General features: G+C 41.4%; 1 protein-coding gene across 1 annotated transcript in view; it reads left to right on the forward strand.

Moving 5' to 3' along the window:
- Window positions 1-15,400, forward strand: part of ELOVL4 (ELOVL fatty acid elongase 4) — a 299,610-nt gene extending 284,210 nt beyond the window's left edge. The window contains exon 7 of the transcript XR_007773974.1: window positions 15,341-15,400. The gene's annotated coding sequence lies outside the window, so the exon portion shown is untranslated. The remainder of the gene's footprint in view (window positions 1-15,340) is intronic.
- The last annotated feature ends 315 nt before the right edge of the window (window positions 15,401-15,715 follow it).

Consider the following 15,715-nt stretch of genomic DNA (forward strand, 5'->3'; position numbering starts at 1 on the left):
ACTGCTGGGAATTTAAATGATGAGTTAGGAGGAAGTTAATCAGTATATTTTATAATAATTTCCAGAAATATTGCAAAATCTGACTATCTCCAAGTCATGCAAACTTTTTTTTTAAATTGAGATGAGAACAGTGTGCATTGCTAAACATAACCTACCCAAATATTTGTGTGAGAAGGCAGAAACCTTAAATTCTATAAATCCATGCTATCAGTTGACTGATTTCAGAATCTGAGAAGGTGCTCTGATATATTGGTACAAATGTGCTATAAATGAGATCTGGAATGCCTTAAATATAGAAGATGCTTATAATTGGGAGTTGTTGCTCATTCTCCCTTCATAGAAACATCTTGCCTACTGCCTATTAGAGAACTGATGCTGGAGAAACCCATAGAAGTTCTCAACCCATTGCCTCTCCCTCTCTCCGTCCTAATTAAATCATTCCAGTTGGGTTTACAATGTGATTTAGCCCTCTGTTGTATGTACTAGTACAGTGTATACTTGTTTTATCTTCCAGGCCAGACCCCTGCTGTTGATCTAGTTTCCATGTTAAAAAAAATTCTTGAAATTGTAAATGTTCAGAACTGCTAATGGGTCATCTTGTGAGTTTGTATACTTGGCTTTGTGTCTTTTCTTAATTTTTTTCAACTCTAGTAATGGACTCTGTAGTTTGATGCATAAAGCATAGCACTGTACTGTTCACAGGGAGCTTTATTATTTAATGTAAAATGCATACAAATATAAACACAGGGGTTGGCTAATGGTGCAATGTGCTGTTATGTGAGAGAGCCTGCATTCGGGAGCAACCACTGGACTCCCACGTCAGCCAGCTAACTTAGGAAAATGGTGTGGAATGTTTTATCTAAAGGCAACTAGGAGTGTCTTACCCTTGATGTGGAGTACCTCCCTTTGACTGTTGACGTCTGCTGTCTGTGATGCATTCAGAGTGCCTCCTTGTGGTGATAGGGGAAGGCACATGTAATTTCATCTTTATGAAAAGGAACATGTATTAAGCAGGGAATGACAAGCTGTCACCTAGAATAAAGGAATAGGTGAAAAGAGAATGTAAAAGGAACTTATGCCATAGTGAGTCACAGAAGACTCTACATAGAAAACAAGTATCTCAGGATCAGCATCTTTTTCCACATCTCTACAGAATTTCTTGTCATGCAAGAAGTTGTTTGGTCCCAGATATATCAGGCTAGAAAAGATCTCTAATTGTGTCAGACTTGTGCTCAGCATAGCTGAGGAGAGAGGGAGGCAAAGGTGGCTTTAAGCCACCTTTGTTTCCCTCATCCTCTTGGCAGCCAGGGACTAGTCTGGCTGTAGAGCTACTCTAAATTTAGCTAGTTTTGTAAGCACCTCAAGGGATTGCTATGCGGCCCTGGGATCACAGGAGCAAAGTGTGCTCTGGTCATCCTGTCTCCTTCAACCATGCGCCTAGTACGCCCCCTTCCCAAGATGAGCCAGGAGGGTGTATCGGAGAGTCAGCTGTGCTGTCTCAGCACCAGGCTAGCAGTCTTCATGCCAGTGGAACTCTGACCTGCCCATTCAGAATAACTTCACAGCCCTTCTTCAATACTGCAACAACATAAAGGGCTGTAACATGGGCCAGAATCTGGCCTGTCATCCCCAGCTGTGCATACACAGGGCTGATGATTTATAATCTTCAGTTCCAGCTGCCATACATAATTTTGGAGAGAACAACATTTCTTCATGAATGTCTCCAACCAAACACAAAAGGTCCATGATGGATGATGAGCACATCTTCTAGTGTCTTGTGGCATGCTCAGAGGGCTGATGGAGAGGGCCATGCTCAGATGCCTGAACCCTCCTACCATGAAAAAGCAGCTTTTAACATTTTTAGTGCGAGAATAAATAATTAGTATGTGTTCGTTTACTACAAAGCAAAGAGAATTTTATAATTGAGATGTTAAATTAACATGCCATAGAGATAATCATTTTTAATGTTTATAAAGAGATGCTATAGTACTGTTCTCGTATGTATTAATTCCAGTTATATTTATTATGTAATGTCAGTTGCTTTTGTAACTTCTGATTCATTTTCTGTATAAAAATTCCAATCATAACAATCTTGACTTATAACAGAATGGTTTTTATTAAAGAATTTGAGTAAAGTTTTTGTATGGAGATCACCTTCAGCAAACCAGTTTTCTTGACTTGTGATTTTCATGATTCTTTACGCCGATTTTTCTTTGTAGCAAAATTACCAGTCATGCTTATTTACTGCATAATGTGTGTGTTTTTCAAATCTAAAGCACACACTTTACCAAATGAAACACAAAGCTAAGTAATATATACCTGAAAACAAACCAAAGGTCAAAACTTACATTGAAATCCAGGGAAAGATTCCTGTTATTTCAGTGAGCTTTGAACAATTCTCTGTGCAGGGTAACTTTTTTGAAAACAGAATCTGGTATTGAGTTATGAAATAACTATTTTTTTCATTTCCCATTCAGAAAGTAAATTACCCACAGAGCTAGACCATGCTTGATTTCCTTCTCGCTAACCAACTACCTTAGGGCCCAAATCTGCTCCATTGACTTTAATGGTGTAGGATCAGGCCTTTAGTTTGCGCATCCATTTATGCAGCTGCTCAGAATGTCAGGAAAATTCTAATTGGCTGATAGAGGTAGTCAGTTTCTGTCCTGAATAACATTCCATTGTGGTGTATGCATTGGAATCTTGTCAGATCTTATGAGAGTTGGTTCTTCTCAGTAGTTGGATGGGAGTTGTAAGAAATGGTTTTGGAGAGTGAATAGGAGTATCTCTTGCTTCTAGGTGAGTACTGATGGTATCTGCATGCTGTCAGAAGGCACTGTGCTGCAGATGTTGGTTTACAACTAAGACCTAAAACAATGATGTAACTGCTGTGAGCATTAAAGAGCATATGGAACTTTTTGCTAATCCTTGGCCTATTCTAAGCCTGTAATAATATGCTGCTGAACTGAATTTGCCTGCCATTTCAGTTGGATATCCATGGTTCCTTTTCATGTTGGAGATCACTTCTTAAGATTGTGAACCTTTTGTAGACATTCCCCTCTCTATTCTGCGACAAAACTCGTGCTTAATTACACTAAAAAGTATTTTACATCTGTTTTAAGAAGATGAAAATACTGTACCCAGTACACTAAAGTGAGTTGCTTAATTACATTTCCCTCCTTCCTCCTGCCTACTTTGTAGCTACAGTTCCTTGCTACACCTTCCAATTTTAGTGTTACCTGCAAACAGATTTGATTACAGTTGAAAGATAGGAAGCAGCTACTAAGGGTGCAGAGAGGGCTTTTATTTTAAATTGACCAAAAATGTCTCTGAAAATCCTAAAAGGTGCCCTGGCTACCCCAAGCAAGAAGTATCATTGTTTGTTATCATATGATCTACTTCTGTAACAGAAACAGCTCTGCAGGGTCTGTAGAAGGGATTTATGGAACATAATATTGTGCACCAGTGGTTCTCATTCTCATCCTCCCTTCATGGTTCATCTACTGCGTAATGTTGCTGTGCTGTCCTAAGCAGAAACTGGGTGGCACTTTAGAGATGGCTGCATTTCACTGGTGGTGATGTGATTGCTCTTCATTTTATTTTAAGTTTGTAAAGCATTTTGATATATTTGGGGATAAAAAACACGGTGTCAGTGTAAGTTGTTAGTAGGACAGGAGATAGCCTTTGTTTAAATAGACAAGAAACGATACAGAGATAAACACACAATGTAAATGATTGTGGACAAATTGGAGAGAGCCCAGTGGAGGGCAATGAAAATGATCAGGGGGCTGGGGCACATGACTTATGAGGAGAGACTGAGGGAACTGGGCTTGTTTAGTCTGCAGAAGAGAAGAGTGAGGGGGGATTTGATAGCAGCCTTCAACTATCTGAAGGGGGGTTCCAAAGAGGATGGAGCTTGTCTGTTCTCAGTGGTGGCAGATGACAGAACAAGGAGCAATAGCCTCAAGTTGCAGTGGGGGAGGTCTAGGTTGGATATTAGGAAACACAATTTCACTAGGAGGATGGTGAAGCACTGGAATGGGTTACCTAGGGAGGTGGTGGAATCTCCATCCTTAGAGGTTTTTAAGGCCCGGCTTGACAAAGCCCTGGCTGGGATGATTTAGTTGGGGTTGGCGCTGCTTTGAGCAGGGGGTTGGACTAGATGACCTCCTGAGGTCTCTTCCAACCCTTATCGTCTACGATTCTTCTATAATTTCAGATAGGTCTTTGGTGGTACCTGTCTTTCAGTGTGTGGCTTGAGTCATCCTGTGTTTAAAAAATAATAAATTTTAAAAATTACTCTCATATTCTGCAGCAAAGTTCTAAAATGGAGAGCTGGCAATGTGGAATCACAGAGTTTTACACAGTACAATTGTTCTGTTTTTATAATGGTAGGTTTTGTTGCCAGAATTATCTGACCTTCACTTTGTGCTGTTCCGACCTGTTCCTGTCCTGGGATGATGGCTTTGACCATAAGAAGTGTCCTGGTGATGTAATTCACATAAAATTCCCGTTTGTTAGCTCAAATTTAACTCGGTTTCATGTTTCAAATTATCTTCTTGATTAACTGCAAAGTTTTGATGACTGCACGAATAGAACAATCACATCAGTGTACATTGTCAGCTGGGACTTTCCCGGGCTGTTGGGAAGTTGCTAGGATACTCTTAAAGTTACAATTCACTTGATTAACTGCAAACCCAGTTTGCATAAGAAATGCTTCTATATATTGTTTTGTGCCAACATAGCTCAGCTATTTACATTTAGAGCAATCTACAGGTTAACTTCAAACTAGTTTTGCCCATTTTTGGTATGCTATTCAGCTCACATTTTTGCAAATATAGCAGCAAAAATTATGGTAACTTATCTGATGAGCAGTAGACCTTGTTTGCAATAGGAAGAGGCTGTTCCCAGTTCTCCACTGTAGCCAAGCTGTGTTTGGATATAGTAGAGAGGAGCAGCTGTAAAGAAGTGGTTGAGTTTCTCTGAACTGTGTCTGCCTACGCCAGGGTACACTAGAGCAGGAGGGAGCCTACGCCAACTTCTGCCACTGACCTAAGGTCTGTGGAGATGTAGTGAAACTCTGCTTCACTATACCTATGTTCTGCCCCTCAAAGACCACTGACATACCGGCTCCATCCCCTTGTGCCGGCCATTTTGTCCTACTTGCTCAGCAGAAAGTGATCTTAATGGAGTGGAGAATCCAGTCCTCTCTTTGGGTCATACTCTGCTTCATATTCCTCCTTAAAATTAACTTTATCCCTAAATGCCTTCTGTGTTTATTTCCTCACCATTAAGCTCTCTACACCCTCCCCCTCCCAGTTTTGTTTTGCTGTGCTTCTTCTCATCTATGTTATATTGTAAGGCTCTGGGGGGGTTGATAATGTGGTGTTCTGTGTTCTGCAAATTTCAGAAAAACTGGTGGCACTATGTTTGCTTAATAATCAGCCTCATAATTTCACACGAGGACATATTACAGTTGCTGTTCTTCATTAGAGATCAGCTAATTGTTAGTTCTGAGTGTGCAAAAATTGTGTCTGGATTGGCAAGTGTCTAAGCTTCCTATCACCATATAACAACTGCCAGGATCCAAACTCTCAAATGACTTAAATGAGTGCACAACTGAGGCTAAATTGGCTGAGTAGGGATGGGTCTAACTTCCAGGACTTCAGGTTTAGGCCCTTTCGGAGGAGTTTTTATTTGACTGACAATTGTCACTTTGGCTTCAAATTTTGCTGCTTTAATGATTGTATGCTGAGGACATATTTTCCATACCTAAATAATCTGTCCCAAGGTCACCACAACTTTAAATAAATCATAATACTTGGGTTTTATAGAGCCTGTTTCATCTCCAAGTGCTTGGTAAATGATTTCCCCATTTCACTGCAGGCTATTTTGAAGCACAGAGCGGTGCAATGACTTACCTCATAGTGAAACGTGGGAATAGAACCCTCCTGATTCCTAGTCCAGAGTTCCATCCACTGGAGAATATGCTTTCCTGTGAAAATATATCCTATATCCCAATGGGGAATTCATTCAACCAATCTTAAATCCCATAATACACAGCAATTTGCAGTATTGCCTCTAGAGGAGGGAAGCTTCTTAAGAAAAAGCATGTATGAAAACAGTATGCATTTATCAGTACTTAAAGAAAACCAGACTCTTTAGCAGAAAATAAGTACTGTAATTATAAAATACATCCCAATTTTTTGCAGGTAGAGATTTCATATTAAAATTGATATGGCATATCTCCCTAATAATGCCTTACTATTTCTAACCACTGTTTTCTAAAAGCCATATCTCTTTTAATTTGTTCAGATTGATAAACCATATCTAGTTACGTTGGCACAGGGTCTAACCTTGCTTTGAGCAATATGCCACTTTAGCTGATAAAACATGTCATCTTGATGATTCTATACCAGCAGTCAGGGGAATATCAAAAGGGCACAGGTTACTAAAACAACATTAAAAATACATCTTAGTCAAAGTGTTTTAAATTTTATAAACTTTTGTAAGTGTTAAAGTTCTTTTTGCTTTCTTTTTAACTATTCTGTCTCTTTCAGAAATCCATATTTCCAAAGATCAGTACATAAATTAGACACCAAAATCCAGACCTGATGCAAGCCCTGTCTAAGTCTGTGGAAGGACTCCCCACTGGGGATTGGATCAGGCCCTCTATACCAAAATAATTGGCCTCAGCAGCACCCACCATAGCTCCTACTGAGATTAGGAGAAGAATAATCTGTATGAGTAGCAGAGCTATTTGTAAGACTCCTGCTAAAATGAATATACATGCTCATTAGTGCTGCTTTGGTGGAGTAAATGTACACCTAGTTTTGTGGTCAACAGTGTATTTCAAGGATTTGGCCCAGTGTCTGCAATTTGGCAAATGGAATCAATGACAGCTCACACCTCTGGGGAACAGGCCCTTAAGTATACAATATAGGAGTACTTTTAAAACTTGTTAATGTAAGTGTAGATCATTCTATCAATTTTTCAAGCAGAACTGCAACTGAAGTTAATGGAGAGTTCTGCTTAAAAACAAACTGTGTAGTTGGGGTCTATGATACCTTAAGTGACATTTCTCAAAAGAAAATATGCTGAAGTCTATTAATGCATTGTAAAGTAACTGCAGCCTTTTGTTATGTCAGAATTGTTCCTTTTGAGACAAAAGAGACAAAATAGTTATAAATAAATGATTAGATTAGTATGTATTCATTCATCCCTTATTCTTTCTGAGGCTGGTATATTATGATACGCAATCTATTTATACCTCATACAAGTTATGTATTATCTAGCTCTGGGATACAGTTTTATGAAAGATGTCGTACAAAGTAAGGGCCTAACAATGCTTCATGGGTGTAGTCCTTTAGGTTGAAAATATTGCAGTTTTCCTATATCATAATTAAGTATTTAAATGATATTTCATGACAAAAATGCTGTATAGCTTGGGGTAGGAATATTTTATTACCTAACCAATAATCTTTTAACAAAACCTATGTAGAGCTCAGATATTTTCTCAGATTTGGATGAAGAGTAAATAGTCTATATTTTACACACTAATTATCTAAATGATTTTTCATAGATCAGGTTCTTTTGAGGATGCTAATTTTAAACAGAACAATCTGGAATAATTTTCCATAATGGAGTCTCTTTTTCAGTATTAGTTTATGGGCTATACAGTATCTTGACAGTAGGAACAATATCTGTCAAGAGTCCTGTATAACATACTAGTTTCCTTTAGAGGGCACCGTTGATTTCCTTGAAAACTCTTTAACCATTTGATCTTGTGGTAAAGTTTACTATCCACATCTTGCTATTTTAAATGTGTTTATTTTATGTTGTGTCAAAAAGCTATAGTGCTTTGGGCTAATGTGCATTATATATTTGTCACGGAGAGCCTGGGCGATGCTCTGGAACTGCTCCCCACAAAGCCAGTCAGGACTTTGGGGAGCCTCCTCTCCTTTGGAGCAGACTTGTTCAGGGCAAGAAGCTCACACATCTTCATCTCCTGAGTCTCTCCTTGGAGCATTCAGCATCCTCTGCCCCTCTGTGTGCTTCCCACAGTGAGCCCGCCCCAGTGGGGTCTTGGGGATGCCACAGGGTCCTGCACCCCCACTTCGCAGACAGATGTGACTCTCAGCCAGCCAATAAAATAGAGATTCATTCGATGACAGGAACAGGGTCTAAAACAGAGCTTGTAGATACAGCGAACCGGACCCCTCGGCCGGGTCCATTCTGGGGGGCAGTGAGCCAGACTCCCACGTCTGCACTTCACTCCTCGTCCCCAGCCTGCTCCAGACTAACAATCCCCTCCAGCCCCTCCTCTCTGCTCAGTTCCTTTCCCGGGCTAGGAGGCCACCTGATCTCTTTGTCTCCAACACCTTCAGTTGGCACCTATGCGGAGAAGGGGCCCAGGCCATCAGTTGCTAGGACACAGAGGGTCAGGCATTTAGGTGCACTGGCCCTTTGCTCTGCCAGATACTTAAGAACTGCCATGGGGACACTGAGGCACCAACACAATATTCAGAGAAAACATTAAAAACATTCCTAGTTCGTCACAATATTGTATTCAGGAACTTCCCATACCTCTTACCCTGTACATCAGAGTGGCCATCCTGTGGCTCCAGAGCCACATGCGGCTTTTCAGAAGTTAGTATGTGGCTCCTTGTATAGGCATCGACTCTGGAAAGTTGGCGCCGGTAGCTCCAGCTCCAGCCCCAGTGTGCCGGTGGATGCTCACTGATCAATCCCGGGCTCTGCCACAGGCTCAGGTTGGCCACTCCTGCTGTATATGATCTCTTGGGGATTAGTTGCAATGACATTCTTTCCCATCACATGCTCCAAGGGCTAAACCCTCGGAAAAAGTGGATAGGCCACATCACTGGGCTGTGCACTCAGATAAGAGTTCAAAAGGATTAGAAGGCTCAACTTCAACCTGTAAAAGTGTTGTGCACATGGGCCCTTATTTCCACTACAAAATATGGGGGAATTGCAGGTTCTTCCACCCTACCTGGAGGGCTAGTGACTCCATACAGTGCACAGACACATGAGACAACCCCTATCACTTCCCCAACCTGTGCACTATGGATACAACTATGGGATGGGAGGGGAATGAGGGGATCTGTTCCCCTGCCTTCTCTCTCCCCTCACCCCCCCCTTTTTTTTTTTTAAATTGTTGCACCACTGCTGATCACACTACTTCCCCATGCACTGAGGGCTGCCATGGAGCTTGTGCAGAGTCCTTCTGCATGGACTTTCTCCTCTCTGTCTGGACCCAAATAGAATCATAGGACTGGAAGGGACCTCGAGAGCTCATCTAGTCCAGTCCCCTCCACTCAAGGCAGGACTAAGTATTACCAAGACCATCCCTCACAGGTGTTTATTTAACCTGCTCTTAAAAATCTCCAGTGATGGAGATTCCACAACCTTCCTAGGCAACCTCATTAGGCAATAGTATTTCCCCCAGTGGCCTTGGGTTTGCCTCCATATTAGAGACGAGCAAAATGGTTAGGATGCATTAAAAAGTTTCCCTTATCCTGAGCCCTTGTTCAAAATTCACATTGAGCCTGAACTCAACCATCCCTGAGATCTGAAAACTTTGAATTTTTCTTTTTACTTCTACATGCTGCTATATTTCCAGGTTCTGGACAGGCCCAGTGGAAATTTTGTGAGAGGTCTAGTCCTGCCTGCAAGATTAATAAGTGCCTAACACTTTGAATCTGAACTATCCCAACCTCTTGTTCCCCTGCACACCAAGATTAAGAGCTTTTAATGTCACTTTGCCTTTCTAAAAGAGCAGCTTTGGCAAGAGAATGGGCAAAATGAGATTGTTTTCAAAAGTGAGTAGAGCCTCTTTTTGAATCCCTGAGTCTAATTATTTTTTCATTTTTCAAATTCTATTCTTTTCATGTGGTAATGTAACTATTATATTCCTGTAGCTGTGCACAGTACTCTGGCTGTAAGAAACATGGACCAGGTTTTCAGAAGAGAATGCACAAAATTGTGTGCCCATTTATTAATCTAATTTGTCCATACAGTTATTGCCACTGACATCTGATAAAATAATGTTCAAGAAAAAGTCCAGTTAGATGTCTGTCACTTACTTCACATTCATCATGGTTGCTCGTGCATTTTCCTATATGCAACTGCATAGATAAATCCCTTATAATCTGGATTTATATTTTTAACACCTATTTTACTGACAGTAATGTTGTCTTACTAGATCCAATATTTCATGCAGGGAGGGACAGTTCAGCACATCTGCGCCCCACACCCCACCTAGTAGAACCACTTGTTTGTAATTAAAATGGCATGTTTTATTATTTTGTTTTGAAAAATCCATACCACACCAAGTTAGGACAGGATGAGATGGGACAGGCAAAGGGGATATGGGACAGGTGGGGAAGGAAGATAGAGATGGGAACAGCCTAGCTGAGGGCTAGGGAAAGGGATGCAGCATGAAGCAACCCAGAGGAAGCCCTGGGAGGGAGAAACCACAGCTAGAAGGGGAAGAGGCCTAGTGGAAGCTCCCAACTGGGAAGATGGGAGAACACTGACTCCCACCAAACCAAACCATCAGGTATCCCCTGTCCCGCCCTTCCTCATCTCTGCTGAAGGAGGTTTTCACCACTCTCAAATTTATCTAAATAGATCTAAAATTTTGGCATGGGGTAATCAATAGACTTTGATTCCATGAGTACAGTACAGGTTTTTCTCACACTTGTTCCCTTTAGATCTCTGTCCCCCAAAGCTTACATTCCCCCAATGCAATATATTAAGATACAGATGCTATTTCTTCTAGAACCTTGCATACAGACAGTTAACTTGGCTTGATTTTAAAGTCTCAGTTAAAAGAGCCAGGTTTGAAGAACATTGGTTTAATAGTATTTTAAGGTATGAATGTTTACATTTGTATCATCCTGAACCACAGGAAGTTGCAAATTTTGAGACAATCTCCATGTTGCCAAGTCTCACAATATTTGTCATTTGTCTTAAAGCTTCAGCCCCTCCAGTCATGGAATTACATAAAACTCCCTGCTTTAATTTTAAAAAGTAAAGTTTTAGTACTCACGGAAGTGGAAAAAAGCTTGAAAATGTAAAATCTCTAAAGGCTTAAAACCCAGATGGCAAACAAAACCCCCCAAATATATATTTTTGAATCATGTTTTTAAAGCAATCTTGGGATTTTTGTGGGTCCTGCCTCATGATTTTGGAATACTTGAGGTTGGCAGTAATGTGATTCTTAACTTCTAGATGATGACAAGCTTGAGAGTGGCCTGTTTGTAAACTAAACACCTTATTTTGATTTAACAAAACATCTGTGGGGTGGGTACTCCAGAGGAGTGGGCAAATATTATTATCCTCCTTTATCAGATAGAAAAAATAACATACAGGGCCTGATTTTTTCACTAATGCTGAGCATTTCTAGCTCCAAGAGACCTCACTGGGAGTTGTGGGTGCTAAGCTGTTCCAACAACGTATCCAGAAGAGATGTAGAGCTGTGCTCTAGGAGCATTCAGCATAGGATTAGGAGACATGAGTTCCAGTCTTAGTTCCGATGCTGACCTGCTGTGTGATCTTGGACAAATGTCTCTGTACCCCAGTTTCTCCATCTGTTAAAGTGGTGATGACACTGACCTACTGCACAGAAGTGTCAGTTAGCTTGTTAATATTTGTTAAACACTCGGAGATTCTTGAGTGGAAGAAATTAAATGAATATCATTCTTTTTATAAAGACTCCTCAGAATTAAGGTAGTTCCAGCTGAAGACAACCCACGATAGAAGAAAATCAGTTCAATTAATGGACAATTAGGGCCTCCAAGCTAAAATGTTTTCATTCAGTCTGTTTCAGATCCACTTGGTAAACATGTTGCTCAGAGGCTCTTAGCACTTTCTCAGGGGAGAAGGGACAGGCAGCGGGGTCTGGAACAAGGCACACTTTGGCCACTGACACCATACCCCTACTGAATGCTTACCTGACATGTTCATTGCCTGCGGAGCTTCTTCGGGAGAGCAGCAGTAGCCCGTGCCTACTGTAGAGAACCAAGCCCAGAAAAGGAGTTGCCAAGGGTCAGATGTGAATTAAACTTGCTTCCAGGTTCCTGCTGAGCCTTGGGCTAGTCCCCAGACTGGCTCTATGTTAATAGCAGAAATGTATGTTATATTCCTGAGCTACAGGTAGGGGACCTAGCGCAAAGGAGAGGAAATCTGAGGAACTTATAGCCACAGCACAAATGAGAAGAGAGGGCTGTAGGCAAGGGCAGCACTGAACAGGGCCTTAGTCCAGGCTTATTGCCTCATTGGGGGGTGGGGGTGAGAGAGAGAGAGAGGCCTTTAGAAGGATGAGGAGCAAACTTTTCTTTAGTAGGTGCAGTCATGCTCTGGTCTCTTCTCCTGCTGGAAAACTTGTCCAAAATATAGTGACACTTCACCTGCTGCAGTCCCCAGGCAGCTCCATTCCAATATGTCACAGGATCTAAGGGAGAGTGTGTTCCCTGTCCTTGCTACACATTTTGTCAGTCGCTGGAACGTGTTGCTAATACATAGAACTATAAATGACACTCAGTCGTGTGATTGTTGCCTAAGACTCCTGATGTCTTTCTTTTGAAATGCTGGCATTAACCAGCAGTGGGCTGTGATCCACTCAGGTTCAATGCTTTGAAACTGTTTTCCTGTCACTGTGGCCGCTGCAACCTCCAGAATATTCACAATTTTATTTTTAAAGCTGACTTTTCCTACCTGAAATACAAAATCCCTGCTCTGCAACCATTCAAACACATTTCAGCCTTTAAAGGTAAGATTTAGTTGATTCAGCCTCAGACACAGCAGAGGGAGTACATTGAGTGAGCACCTAATGCTATCAGTGCCATACCAGATCCTGATTAATCCAACTTGGTTTCTGCTTATTCTAATATTTTGTCTTGATGTTTTTGTCAGTTATTACAATTATTAAATGTTAACAGTTAATGCAGCGCCCTGACTGCTTATAATGGGGCTTATGTATAATAAAAAAAAGTGATCTTCTCTTGTCTCAGCCCTCACTCCACCTGTGATGGCCAATTTATCTTGTTCACCCACTACTATGTCTGGTGCCTTTTTCCTCCTTGCACTGTACTCAGGGAAAGTCCTCCCCTCCTAATTCACCAAACCACCACCCTTCCCACTATCAAACATAGAAATAAGTTAGTTCTCTGTACTGAGACTCTCTTCAGTTGACATGGCAGAGTTTAGCTGCTGTAGTTAGGCCTGTACTGGGTAGTATTCTGTACACTTTTCTGAGGACTGAAATTCTTTCCAACACATTTATGTTGCAACACTTGCTTTGGTATGTGTAACTATTTATGTTAGGAGACAAACTCCAGTTGAATTTTCTGTACCTTTAAAAGGTTCACCGTTTACTTGGTGTATTTCCAGTATCCCATCCTTTTCTCTTTGCAGATTCTTCTTCTCCTTCTCTCTCTTCATCACTTTGGAAATCTTCCAATGAACCTCAGTCCTAATCTGGATCACCCTGCTACTCTAGACTTGAGCCCTATCACAGCCAAGTAATGCACCTCACTCATGACTTGGAAAACCTCATGATATTCCAGTCTTCTGGCCTTACACGGCTCTTTCAATGCACTTCCTTCCAATCTATTTCTAGGCCCATCTATAACTCTCAAATACACCTCAACCCTAACCTGTAACATCCTGTATTATTTCAGTACTTGTACCCTCCCAGTTTGTATGTGACCTTGTTTAAGCCTCTGTAGCTGCTAAGTCACACACAAGTCAAATGATTTGTTAGAATCATTACTAAAGATTGGGGTGAGCTACTGAGTTCAAATACAGATCTGGATTGGAGATCCCCAAAGTTCAGTGGGCTAGGACCCAGTGTTCTGGTTTGTGCCATCTCAATTACACCTCTACCTCGATATGACGCTGTCCCCGGGAGCCAAAAAATCTTACCACATTATAGGTGAAAACGCATTATATCGAACTTGATTTGATCTGCTCGAGTGCACAGCCCCGCCTCCCCTGAACCACTGCTTTACCGCGTTATATCCAAATTTGTGTTATATCGAATGGTGTTATATCAAGGTGGAGGTATATTTACTATTGATGACTGCCAGTGTGCTCAAAACATACATGAAAATGTAGTCACAGTTCTAAGTACCTGATAAATTGATGGGATCGTCCTTAAATTTTTATGACTATTCAAAAATATTTCAAAATGAAATTTGTCGTCAAACTTATAGCTGCTAACTAACAGGACTTATGAGTAAAAATGTGTGCATATATAGGACCTCTCCTAGAATTCCTCACATTCACGAACTAACTTCCCTTGAGATTTCTAATCCAAGGTTTTTCCTATTAATTACTTTAAAAATCCTTCAGGTCTACTCAACGTGGGGAAAAAAATGAACTGATTTGCAGATGGGACAAATTCCCATTACTTCTCTTAGGTGGATGTGACTGGGTCCTGGCCAAAATGTTAATTACCTGAGAGAGGTGTGAATTGGCTGTGGGTGCAGGGTATAAACAAACTCAGTGTTGCAGTTGAGAGAGAGAAGTATTATTACTCCTACTCCCACCATTGGATTATGCTCCTGTACTTGGCAGTGGGTGAGACAATTTATTTTTAATCCTTGGGATTTCTCTTCCAGTTGGAGTGTAGTTCCCTTGCTAAGGGCACATAGTAGCCACAGCTACTAATTGAGATTAAAGCCCACCCAATGATTGTTAACTAGGGGGAAGATGCCATGGTCCTCTGGACAGACCAAGGGATAGTCTCAGTTTTCTGTCCACTACTACTGCTCATGTGCAACCAATTTTAATTTCTTCCTGAGAATCATTACTGAGCACACATGGGCTGCTGCTTGCCAAAATGATCTCTTGATAGCTAATTCACTGACAAAAAGCATTTCAGAAAACCAAATTCTGATTCTACCTCAACTGCCAGTGATCCCCAATTCCCAACTATGAGCAGAATCTGTTTACAGTGGACGAGAAGCTGGATATGAGTCAACAGTGTGCCCTTGTTGCCAAGAAGGCTAACGGCATATTGGGCTGCATTAGTAGGAACATTGCTAGCAGATCAAGGGAAGTGACTATTCCCCTCTGTTCGGCACTGATGAGGCCACAGCTGGAGTATTGCATTCAGTTTTGGGGCCCCCACTACAGAAAGGATGTGAACAAATTGGAGAGAGTCCAGCAGAGGGCAACAAAAACGATTAGGGGGCTGGGGCACATGACTTATGAGGAGAGGCTGAGGGAACTGGGCTTGTTTAATCTGTAGAAGAGAAGAGTGAGGTGGGATTTGATAACAGCCGTCAACTACCTGAAGGGGAGTTCCAAAGAGGATGGAGCTAGGCTGTTCTCAGTGGTGGCAGATAACAGAACAAGGAGCAATGGTCTCAAGATGCAGTGGGGGCGGTCTAAGAAAAACTATTTCACTAGGAGGGTGGTGAGGCACTGGAATGTGTTCCTAGGGAGGTGGTGGAATCTCCATTCTTAGACATTTTTAAGGCCCAGTTTACCAAAGCCATGGCTGGGATGATTTAGGTGGGTTGGTCCTGCTTTGAGCAGGGGATTGGACTAGATGACCTCCTGAGGTCTCTTCCAACCCTAATGTTCTATGATTCTCTGTGATCCTGATAGTGTACAAAAAATGTGAGCACACATTTCTGCACTGAATCCTGGGTATGTTTCATTCCTTTTGTTTAAGGACCACCGG

The sequence above is a fragment of the Gopherus flavomarginatus genome, chromosome 4 (genome assembly GCF_025201925.1).
Source record: "Gopherus flavomarginatus isolate rGopFla2 chromosome 4, rGopFla2.mat.asm, whole genome shotgun sequence".
In the NCBI taxonomy this organism is placed as follows: Eukaryota; Metazoa; Chordata; order Testudines; family Testudinidae; genus Gopherus; species Gopherus flavomarginatus.